The sequence below is a fragment of the Girardinichthys multiradiatus genome, chromosome Y, assembly GCF_021462225.1.
Source record: "Girardinichthys multiradiatus isolate DD_20200921_A chromosome Y, DD_fGirMul_XY1, whole genome shotgun sequence".
In the NCBI taxonomy this organism is placed as follows: Eukaryota; Metazoa; Chordata; class Actinopteri; order Cyprinodontiformes; family Goodeidae; genus Girardinichthys; species Girardinichthys multiradiatus.
Genome location: NC_061818.1, coordinates 22681794 through 22694911, shown reverse-complemented (window position 1 = coordinate 22694911; position 13118 = coordinate 22681794).

The following is a 13118-nucleotide window of genomic DNA, read 5'->3' as shown; positions in this document are numbered from 1 at the left end:
AAACTTTTAGATAGATAAAGAATAAAAATTGAGAAACTGTATATCTATTATATGTTATATATCTGCAAAATGGCAGAAATGTTCTTCAGCTTAGATGGATCTGTGTTAAGAAGATAACAACCATGAACTGCCGTAATCAATTAGCCAGCAAAAAGTCATTATGTAACTCTGCCTCCACTATCTGCTGGAAAATATGATGATATTTGAAAAAACAATAGGAACAGGGATAAGATGGGAAGAAAAATCTAAGATAACAAATTAAAGTGGTATCTTTGGGATGATGAGTAACTAGACCAAGGTCAAATCGTCAGGAGCAGTCACCTACTGAGCTCAGCGTTTTTTGGGGACACTAGAAATAGAGGCTTCATGTTTAATTTAGCTGGCTGCTGACAAGCAGCTGAACCTGAGCTGACGCCTGAATACGCTGCAAGTAATTAATGCAGCAGAAGTAGTTTGGAGATATTCTACAGCTAAGATAAAACTTATATTGCAATAAACCCTTTTATTGGTTTGCCCTGGATAATTAGTGACATCAAATCCAGTTAGATTTTGGCAAATGCTTTAGCATGCTGTTATGTTTATAGATGACCAATCTCTTGTTAGTGGAAGCACATTGTATTACATAGGCATTTTGTGGTCTTTGATCTCTTACATTCGTTATTATCCAGTATAAGAAATGTTCCAAACTCTGAACATCTCATGGTGGACTCTACCATCTGTTTTACATGCAACAGCAGCAGGAAGAAAGCCAAAATGAAAATACAGCATCAAGCATGATCTCAATCAGGGGCTTTTTGGGGGTACATTTCTAAAATGAAGGGGAAAGATAAACTACCCAAGAAAACTACCATAGTCACTGAAAAGGTTCCTTAAGCTGAAAGGCACCTTTATCGCAGGGCTGGGAGTTCCCTGTTCAGCAGAACAACAACCCTAAACATCCAGCCAGAGCTACAATAGACTGGTTTAGATCGGAGGATATTCATGAGTTAGAGGTACATCTAAATCCAACTGAGAATATGTGACTTGAAAATTGATGTTCACAGATGCTCTGCATCTACAGGTTGTAGCTATGATTACAGTGAAAGGTGGTTTTACAAAGGACTAAAATACAGGTGGTGAATACAAATGCATTTTCAGACGATGTATTTAAGAGTGTTCTTTGAGATGTTCACAGACTGGAATATTGTTTTATAACCCACTTCTGCGTAAAGCTTCTAAATAGATTAATCCCTAATCTGTCTGTTGTGTTACTTGGTCCATAAAATATTTGCGTGTTAGCTGACTTTTAAGGCAACTGGTTGCATTTAATTTGATTTGGGATTAAAGGGAAAAAAGTGGGCGAAATATAAAATATCACTGCACTTTTTGTCGTTCAGTTTGCAAAATCTGACTTTACAATTGTGCCCTAACCTACTTTCTGTTGTTCTGTCACAAATGAGATTTATTAAAGTTTGTGATTGTAAAGCGACTTAAAATGAAAAGAGCACTTTGCAAGGCATTGTATGCTTTAAAAACACAGAACAGACAGGTTTGGCTGTGGTCATTTGTTTCCTTTTTGAAACGTTGTGTTTAAAACATGGTATTTCAGATTATTTGGGATTTACCTGCACTTATACAGGTCCTTCTCAAAATATTAGCATATTGTGATAAAGTTCATTATTTTCCATAATGTCATGATGAAAATTTAACATTCATATATTTTAGATTCATTGCACACTAACTGAAATATTTCAGGTCTTTTATTGTCTTAATACGGATGATTTTGGCATACAGCTCATGAAAACCCAAAATTCCTATCTCACAAAATTAGCATATTTCATCCGACCAATAAAAAAAAAGTGTTTTTAATACAAAAAACGTCAACCTTCAAATAATCATGTACAGTTATGCACTCAATACTTGGTCGGGAATCCTTTGGCAGAAATGACTGCTTCAATGCGGCGTGGCATGGAGGCAATCAGCCTGTGGCACTGCTGAGGTCTTATGGAGGCCCAGGATGCTTCGATAGCGGCCTTTAGCTCATCCAGAGTGTTGGGTCTTGAGTCTCTCAACGTTCTCTTCACAATATCCCACAGATTCTCTATGGGGTTCAGGTCAGGAGAGTTGGCAGGCCAATTGAGCACAGTGATACCATGATCAGTAAACCATTTACCAGTGGTTTTGGCACTGTGAGCAGGTGCCAGGTCGTGCTGAAAAATGAAATCTTCATCTCCATAAAGCTTTTCAGCAGATGGAAGCATGAAGTGCTCCAAAATCTCCTGATAGCTAGCTGCATTGACCCTGCCCTTGATAAAACACAGTGGACCAACACCAGCAGCTGACACGGCACCCCAGACCATCACTGACTGTGGGTACTTGACACTGGACTTCTGGCATTTCCTTCTCCCCAGTCTTCCTCCAGACTCTGGCACCTTGATTTCCGAATGACATGCAGAATGTGCTTTCATCTGAAAAAAGTACTTTGGACCACTGAGCAACAGTCCAGTGCTGCTTCTCTGTAGCCCAGGTCTGGGGAATGCGGCACCTGTAGCCCATTTCCTGCACACGCCTGTGCACGGTGGCTCTGGATGTTTCTACTCCAGACTCAGTCCACTGCTTCCGCAGGTCCCCCAAGGTCTGGAATCGGCCCTTCTCCACAATCTTCCTCAGGGTCCGGTCACCTCTTCTCGTTGTGCAGCGTTTTCTGCCACACTTTTTCCTTCCCACAGACTTCCCACTGAGGTGCCTTGATACAGCACTCTGGGAACAGCCTATTCGTTCAGAAATGTCTTTCTGTGTCTTACCCTCTTGCTTGAGGGTGTCAATAGTGGCCTTCTGGACAGCAGTCAGGTTGGCAGTCTTACCCATGATTGGGGTTTTGAGTGATGAACCATCCTGGGAGTTTTAAAGGCCTCAGGAATCTTTTGCAGGTGTTTAGAGTTAACTTGTTGATTCAGATGATTAGGTTCATAGCTCGTTTAGAGACCCTTTTAATGATATGCTAATTTTGTGAGATAGGAATTTTGGGTTTTCATTAGCTGTATGCCAAAATCATCCGTATTAAGACAATAAAAGACCTGAAATATTTCAGTTAGTGTGCAATGAATCTAAAATATATGAATGTTAAATTTTCATCATGACATTATGGAAAATAATGAACTTTATCACAATATGCTAATATTTTGAGAAGGACCTGTACACCCTAGGTGAGGGGGGTTGTGTTTTTTTAATATTATCAAACTACTATGTACCTTTTCTTTTGACCAGAAGCTAAAGCAGACTTGTGCTGTCTGTCTCCTGCTGCTCACTTATTATTTCAGCACTCGGTGTGACAGAAGGGGGGTTGAGTTACTCTCTCATTAAATGTTCTGCACAGCTGTGATTCACAGTCAGCAGGGAGCCGTCACCCCGGCTGACCCGCACCCCGGGAGCAGTGCTCAGGTACAGCTCTCAGGGAGCGATAAATCTGAAATCCAAGTAAAGAGTGGAGGTTGAAACCACAGATGTATAAGAGACCGCCTTAACAGAACTAAACACATCTGAGCTGCTGCCATGCTTCAGTGTAGGTATAGTGTTCTTCTAAGTAGATGTTTCATTCCTTCTCTTCCAGACATATTGATAGACCCAGTAATGCCCAGTTTTAATTAATAGCTTCATAGTACAGAATCCCACAACCTCTTTTGCTTATTTTTATAGTTGTTAGCAAATTGAAGTTGTTTTTCCTTGTGCTTTTGGGTGAGTATTGGTGAATGCCCTGGAGTTCAGGCAGGGAGCCCTTCAGTATTCAGTAAGTGTTTTACTGTGAAAAATGAGTGACTGCTGCAACCAAATCTTGTTGCAGGTCTTCCTCAGTCAAGGGTTTTTGACCAACTGCCTCCTCAGGAATCTGGTGGCAGCCATTGATGACTTCCTCTTTCTGACATATCCCGGTTGTGTAGTGACTGTTCCTTTATCTTTAAACCAGCTAACTATGCTTCCAGCTGTTTCTCCAAAAACATTCAGTGCCATCAGTGAACATCTTGGACAATTCTCTTGACTTAAGTTACCACCACCAACCCTGGTACTTGAGATGTTCTATTGCTGATGCACCTAATGAAACCACTGATTGGTTTTATTAGGTGTGCATAAGACCAAACCTGATTAAGATTTCTGTTCAGGAGACTGACTAATGTATAGACTGCAGTAGTACCTAGAAGTAGGATTTAGTGTTGTATTTGGATAAAGGTCTTGCGATATTTATTCCATTTATATACATAAACCTGTCTTATTAGTTTGAATTCAGATTTGCCAATAATGCGTAGGCTTAATTCCCTGCATAAAGCCTTTCATTGTGCTGGTGAACCTACCACTGGCCTTATCAATAGAAATGTTTATAGTGGAATACCTGGTGGTGTTGCTATTCTGTGGCGTAAAAAGTAGAGTAAGTGGAGTAAATGTTGACTGGGCCATTAGAACTGAGCTTAGTGACAGAGATCAGAAGTTTGTTGTTTTTAATATCTATACACCATATGAGTGTCACAGGAATGAAGTTGCATATCTCAACAGGATGTTTTATTTTATGTCTGTCATCCAGAAAAAAGCTTCCACTTGTTTTTAATTATGGGCAACATGAACTCAGATATTTCTGACTGTAGTTCTATATTTGCAAATTACTTGATGGAATTCTGCCTTGACGATGGTCTGATTCTTTGTAGTAAGGTGATTTTATTTGATCATAGCTTTACTTATGTCAGTGGAGCATAGGACACAATTTCCTGGCTAGATCACTGCATTAGTACAGCTGATCTGCACCAGTCCATGTAGTCAACGAGGATTAATTATGAGCCTGCCACTTCTGACCACATGCCTTTATTAGTATCTGTAAACTTGGGCAATGTACTTTTTGTTTTGCCTATTCGCAATAATATGACTGTTGGTCTAACTTGACTGAGGAGGACCTTGAAGTGTATTTGGTTCAGTCTGACACCTTGCTGAGTAATGTTGAACTACCAAAGGATGCTGCAGCATGTCATGATATTTACTATAAAAAAAATCCTGGTTTTGAGCTGTGCTTCTTGTTCAAAGTATTGTGGAGTTTCTTCCCATCTCTACTACAGATTTGTATCAGACTAAGTTATACAAAGCTAAACCAGGCTGGAAAGAGCATGTTAGAGAGCTTCACGCAGAGGTTAGATGGGCTTCTAAGGCTTGGGTTGAGGCAGGCAGACAGAAACATGGTCTTCTCTTTGACTATAAGGAATAAAGATACTATGAAGTCACCTTTGTTTGCAAGGAAATACAAAACAAATGCACACATGATTTTTGGAAGGGCAAAAAAAGAAGTGATTATAAACCAAGTCTGCCAGAAAATATTGCAGGTGTGAATGGTGCAAAAGAAATTACTATTCATTTTATAAAACATTTTCGCATCGCAAATCGGAATTTATCCACAGAAAGACATTATGTTTCTTGATTGACAAGAAATCAATAGGGTTCTACATCTGCATAGTTGTTTTAGATTATTTTATCCAGCAGGGGACGCTAAACAACAATTGTCCAAATCATTTCCAGTAGGTTTTATTCGTGTTTTGTTTCTTATTTCAGGCCCATATGAGTCAGTTTTTGTAGCAAAAATGATCTTATCAATTTCTGCAGTTCTTGTGCTCTAGAGGTTTTAGAGACATTAAACTTAAATAATGTGAGAAATGGCAGGCAGTCTGTGCTGTGGCAGACAAAAATAATGATGGCACTGAGCTGCTGATTGAAACCCACTTTCAAAACGATAACTTGATCTAGCTGAAAAAGTAGGCAGACTCTGAACGCTGACAAAATTCTGGGAAATCTTTCAGTGGGTATCTGCTGTAGATAACATGATTTCTTTCAAGATGTGTGAGCAAAGGCGGTTCTCGAGCTGATATGGCCAGAGAGAGAATTGGCAACAAAGAGCTGTCACAGTCTGACAGAGAATCCCAAACAGCCGCTCAGTAAAGATACATTCAGGCTGGATGAAAGAGCCATGAGCTGGTAAGTTTTCTGAGGAGAAGGATTCATCTCTTTTCTACCTGATTTAATGTTGAAATCTAACCTGTCAGGAGAAATGTGCATGATAGGTGATAGGCAAAAGAGAGATTGTAAAGCCTAAAACACAAATAAGGTTAGGTTTGCATCATATGATAAACTTAATTAAGACAACCTGTTGTATCTTCATAAGAAATATGATAGACCTGACAGTTCTGGTCAGTGGTTTACAAACACTTAACAAGCAGATAAGTTAGATTATTTTGGTCCCTATAAATATTTCTTTGAACTGTATTTAAGGTTGGAATAATTATAGAGAAAAAACATATTTTGTATGAACTAGGCTGTTGTGGAAAAATCTGTATTTAACAAAGGAGAAGATTGTATCTCCTCTGATTAGACAAAGAAAGAGCACTCTCTTATAACAGCTTCAGGGCTGGACCAGTTGTAATTTTTGTCGACTGACTGAGTGGCATCCTTAACTGATACTCTCCAGCCCTGAAACCCTTCTTGATACAAAACCAAACCATCTGTAGATCCATTTGCTCTAAACCCTGATTGTAAATTAGGCCATAGATTAAGGAACAGGGAGGGCGAGTGAATAATGTTACTTGGTCATAACCTAAGGCACTTACACCAAGGCACTAGAATTTTCTTCAACATCAATTTTAAATGTGTTGTGAATTACATACAGACTCAAATATATACATACATATTCCTAGGTAATATTTGGTTAAATGTCTCCTATAGCAGATGCTTTTGGAGCTATTCAAAAGGTTCTGTCTCAATTCTTGCTGAATATTCGTCCACTCTTCTTGGCAGAATTGGTAGAGTTCAATTCAAACTTGGATTCCTACCCTGGACTCTGCTTTTGAGCATAATCAAGAAATTTTGGGTTGGGGTTTGGGCCATTTTAGAAAATTAATGTAAACCTGCTTTATTAAGAAGGCTTTTCTTTTCTAGTCAATGTCAAAGTAATTCTGGTGTCCTGTGAAAAGTGTTACTGGTGTCCCAGCAGTTGCCATCTGGGTTGATGGCCTTTGTGGTTTCTGATTCATTCGTATACATCCAAACCAATTTTCTTTCATCTGAGGGCCTCAATTGGGGTCAGATGGTTGAAAATAGGACACAATTGGGTGTTCCAATAGGACGATGATTCTTTATATATTAAAACTGGTTTTGAAATGGATAAAAACAAGGTTCTTCAATTATCCCAATCTCAACTGTACTGAAATCATGAGGACTGTGGTTAAAAGCAGAGCTGGAGCCAGAAAATAATCAAATTGAACTTAACCTCTTTTGCCAAGAGAGGTTGAATATCAACAATCAGCAAGCCAGATGCTTTTTGAAGGCTACTTTTCTAAAACTTACTGAGGGACATTAATGCAAATATTAGTACTAGTGTCTGGATATATAATACTGACCCTGTTCGGATTAGAAAAAACCCATAAAAAACTCAAACCTCCGTACCCGATTATTGTTTTTTTTTTAAATGCATCTATATCATATGCTGTTATCAGCCCATGTGTTATCAGAGGATTTACCTCGAGCTTATTTGAGAAGGGAGAACAGTGGAGGGTACGAGTATGTGAGAAATAGCAACTTCAAAAGTCTGAGAGGTCGATTTTTTTAATAAATCAGTTCACTTGACTTATAACCTCTCAGAGATATTTTTGAGTAAAATTAGACAGATTGGGGGAAAGCGGCAGACTAATTTTATTTATTGCTACCGGAGATCAGATTTGACATCTTTAATGAGCCCATAAAATTTCTGACTCTGCCTAACTATGTTGATTTGAAACCAAGGGGAGTTAAGAAAATAAACAAAGACTACAAGGTTTTATTTGTCGAGATGTCAGATTAAAAAGTCATAAAGGGTTGGTCTGATGTATCCACTGATAATGTCTGCAACAAAGTTCAAGGCAGCTCACTGAATAGTTGATGGTGGGAAAGAAAAATCAGTTACACTGACTAAAACTTTGACCCCAGTGTCAGTTTTGGTATAAACTGTGAGAAAAGCTGTCCATGACTCCCCATTAACTGTTCCAGCCTGGTTTTAAAACGGCTCTGCAATACCAATAAAAAAGACGTACAGAAAACTCAAGGGCCATGACACATGAGGAAGGGATTTTATCTTTAATTTTGTGATAATTCAAACTGTTCTCTGTTTTGATTCAGTAGCTAAAAGCAGAAGGGGAAAAAGGTGCGGACTCTGCATGCAGCTGAATAAATGAGATGGGAGAGGATAGAGGACAGACAGGAAGGAGGAAGTGATCCTCATTGACCCTCACTCAGACTTAAACACAGGGAAGGAAATTAAAATCAGCCAGCAGCAACACCAGTTAGTGAAACCAAACCTCATTTTCCAGCTGTCCCGACTGCTTCTTATTGTATCTGAACTAAACAAAGGGAGCAATGTGCAATCCAAAGGTTTATTATAAACATGGACAAGTTAAAAAAGGCTTGTTTTTATACCAGTTTGTCTGATATCATCAAACTATTTATACAGCCTCAACTTAACAATGCTCAAAAAAAACTTTATCAAAAGAGGCTTGTTTAAAAGTGCTAAAAACTCATAAAGTATTTCCCTTTACAACTTTGATTACCATCAACATTGAAAAATACTGTGCTGGAGGACAAACAGCAAATGAAGATTGGCTGTTAAACCAAGGATAAAATTTAATGATAGGCAAGGTCTTTACAAGATGCTAAATAATGAATTTAGCCCACACTGTGGTTGCTTACCATATATTTTATACAGTGATATGATAAATAACTTTGTGCAGACAGTGGATCCAGACTTTACAGCCAATCAGATGAGAGTACATATCAGGCTAAAAGCATTTCATACCCTGTTGGCCTGTTTTGATGAGTGACACATTCATAGATATTGGCTTCAGAGTAAGAAATGTTAGTGTTTTTATTTCAAATATTTTATTTTTCTTGACATCATTAATTACTATCAATTATGCATAAATATGAAAAATTCAGCAGTATTACACACATGCTAAAAATGACCTCAGCTTTGGTTGACTAGCAGCCAATCCATGTCAGAAACAATAAAGACGTTGTAGCAGTATCTTCGTTATAATCTAGTGAGTGCCCTTCAACATAGTGGGCAAGAGGTTTGTTGAGGAGACTTGCAATAAACGGCCTAGTCCAAGCAAGCCAAGAGCAAAAGTGGGTAGCAATGAGTTACATTTCGAAAGAAGGCCCAGCAGAGACTGTACTTCCTGAGGCAACTCAAGAAGTTCAACCTTCCACAGGAGCTGTTGGTCATCTTCTACACTGCCATCATTCAGTCTGTCCTGTCTTTATCCATCTCAGTGTGGTTTGGATCATCCACAAAACAGGACAGGTCCAGACTGCAACGAATAATCAGGACTGCAGAGAGAATAATCAGAGCTGACCTTCCCTCCATCCAGGACTTATACAGGTCTAGGGTCAAGAAAAGAGCTGCCAAAATCTCTGTCGACCCCACACACCCTGCACATAAACTGTTTAGAGTTTTACCGTCAGGCCGCCGCTACAGAGCACTGTTTACTAAAACCAGCTGCCACAGAGACAGTTTCTTCCCCCAGGCTGTTTCTCTGATGAACATTCAATAGAGTACAGAACAACAGCATACAGATGTTGCAAATGCACCTTTTTTATTAGATATGTGTATATTGTACATTGTAAATTGTAAATTGTAAATTTGTATATTCTGTAATGCAAAAACAGAACAAAAGAGCAAAGTGTACCGGAGGCAAATTCCTTGTTTGTATGTACGAACTTGGCAATAAAGCTGATTCTGATTCTGATTCTGATTTATATTGACTGGTTTTGTAGCACGTATTTCAAATTGAGGATCCTTGTCCTCATCCAAATTACAAAGCACTAAAACCTCTTCTGTTTGTTGTTTTGTACCGTCCACCAGGCCCTTACTCTCAATTTTTAGATCAGTTTTCAGACCTTTTATCTGATTTAGTGTTAAATACAGATAAAGTTATTATAGTGGGGGATTTTAACATTCATGTAGACGCTGAAAGTGATAGCCTAAATATAGCGTTTAATGCTATCTTAGACTCAATTGGCTTTGATCAAAACATTAACAAACCTACCCACCTTTGTCTTCATTCTCTGGACCTTGTGCTGACATATGGCATTGAGTGTAAAGACATAACAATATTCTCTCATAACCCTGTCCTGTCTGACCATTTCTTAATAACCTTTGAGTTTAATTTAACCGAGTACTCCACACCTGAAAGAAAATTTCATTATAGTAGATTATTATCAGGCGATGCTGTAACAACCTTTAAAGAATCTGTTCCACTTTTAATTTCCTCATTATCACTGAAAAGCACAATGGAAGGCAATAATTCTGTTTCTGCCCCTTCGCAAATTGATTATTTTGTTCATAGTGTTTCTTCATCATTGCGTGATGCATTAGACAATGCAGCCCCCTTGAAAAAGAAGGTAATCACTAATAGGAGGCTAGCTCCTTGGTTTAATTCAGAGCTGCGTACTTTAAAGCACAATGTTAGAAAATTGGAGAGAAAATGGCGCTCTACACACCTAGAGGATTCCTACTTAATCTGGAAAAATAGCTTATTGTTGTATAAAAAGACACTTCGCCAAGCTAGAACAGCTTATTTCTCATCATTAATAGAAGAGAACAAGAATAATCCTATGCTTCTCTTTAGTACAGTTGCTAAACCTACACAGTCATAGCTCTGTTGAGCCATCCATTCCCTTAGCTCTAAGCAGCCATGACTTTATGGGATTCTTCTTAAATAAAATTAATTCTATTAAAAAGAAAATCTTTGACATACTCCCGAAGATGATTACTTCATCCTCAGCAAGTGAGACAACATTGGAAATAACTGCAGAACCTGATTTGTGTTTGGACTGTTTTGATCATGTGAAGCTTCCTGAGTTATCAGAAATATTAGTTTCATCTAAACCTTCAACTTGTATGTTAGACCCAATCCCAACCAAATTATTTAAGGAAGTGTTCCCTCTGATTACCAGCCCCATTTTAGATATGATTAATCTATCTTTAGTAAATGGATATGTACCACAGGCTTTTAAGTTAGCTGTAATTAAACCTTTACTTAAGAAACCTTCGCTTGATCGAGATGACTTGAAAAATTACAGACCTATATCCAATCTTCCATTTTTATCTAAAATTCTTGAGACAATTGTTGCTAATCAAATGTGTGAGCATTTATACAGCAATGACCTGTTTGAAGAGTTTCAGTCAGGCTTCAGAGCTCATCATAGCACTGAAACAGTTCTGCTGAAAGTCACTAATGATATTCTTATGGCCTCAGATAATGGACTTGTGTCTGTTCTGGTTCTGTTAGATCTCAGTGCTGCATTTGATCCAGTAGATCACAATATTCTCTTAGAAAGGCAGGAATATGCTGTAGGGATCAGGGGAACAGCGCTAGGCTGGTTTAAATCTTATCTGTCTGACAGATTCCAGTTTGTTCATGTAAATGATAAATCATCTTTAAACTCCAGGGTTAATTGTGGAGTACCACAGGGTTCAGTACTTGGGCCAATTCTCTTTACTATATATATGCTTCCAATAGGTCAAATTATCAGGCAGCACGGGATACATTTTCACTGTTACGCTGATGATACTCAGCTTTACTTATCCATAAATCCTGATGAGCCCAACCAGTTAGATAGACTACAAGCATGTCTTGAAGATATAAAAACTTGGATGACATTAAATTTTTTGCTTCTAAATTCAGACAAGACAGAACTTGTCGTCTTTGGACCGGAGTCTTTAAAAAAGAAACTGCTTAGTCAATCACTTAACCTGGATGGCATTAAATTGACCTCTGATAATAAAGTAAAAAACCTTGGTGTTATTTTTGACCAGGACATGTAGTTTAAATCCCATATTAAACAGGTTTCTAGGATTTCCTTCTTTCATCTCCGGAACATTGCCAAAATTAGAAATATCCTATCAAGGAGTGACGCTGAAAAACTAGTCTATGCATTTGTTACTTCAAGGCTGGACTATTGTAATTCGTTACTATCAGGATGTCCACAAAATGCAGTTAAAAGCCTTCAGCTGATTCAAAATGCTGCAGCAAGAGTTCTGATGAAAATTAAAAAGAGAGATCATATTTCTCCTATTTTAGCTTCCCTTCATTGGCTCCCTGTTAAATCCAGAATAGAATTTAAAATTCTCCTCCTCACATATAAAGCCCTTAATGATCTAGCTCCATCATACATCAGAGATTTGATTGTTTGATATGTTCCTAACAGAGCACTTTGTTCTCAGACTGCAGGTTTACTGGTGGTTCCTAGAGTCTCTAGAAGTAGAATGGGAGGCAGATCCTTTAGTTATCAGGCTCCTCTCCTGTGGAACCAGCACCCAGTTTTAGTCCCTGTCTACTTTTAAGGCTAGGCTTAAAACTTTCCTTTTTGATAAAATGTATAGTTAGAGTGGCTTAGTTTATCAGGGAGGGAGCCTTCCTCCCTACCTGTTGGTTGGAGTAAGGGGGAGTCAGGTTTAACCTAAACCGACTCAGTTATGGTTGAGGTGCAAACACACCCTCCATTTCTGCTACCTGTATGACCCCCTCTCTTTTCCGATGGTTGCGATCAGTCTGACAGAGAGAGGTATCCCAATCTTTGTGGTTTTTAGTATAACAATGACCATCAGTGGGACCCTTTGTGGGGTGCCTTGAGACGACATTGTTGTAAATAAGCGCCGTTTAACTAAATAATCTGAACTGAAACTATCTGTGTAGTTATGCTGCTATAGGCTTAGGCTGCTGGAGGACTTAACGACCACTTTCACCCTCTTCGCTACATTCTCACACTACTCTCCAATTTTGCATTATTTGCTGTTATTTCCGCTTTTAACCTTGTTCTCTCTTTTCTCTTCCTAGAAGCTACACCTGGACTGGCTCTGTGTCTGCCTGTGACACCTTTCTGGAGAGGGGAATCGTCCGAGCTTCTGCTGGCAACAACTTAATGCTCACCCTCTACCGATGATCCACATAGCCCTGTCTTTTAGTGTTTAACCCTTTCTCTCTCCTAGATATAGCAATTGACTGAGCTTTTACTGTGACTAACTCTATGTGCTCTCTTTCAGACTCTAACCTTGAAAACTGGCTCAGAGTTTATCTGTTCTT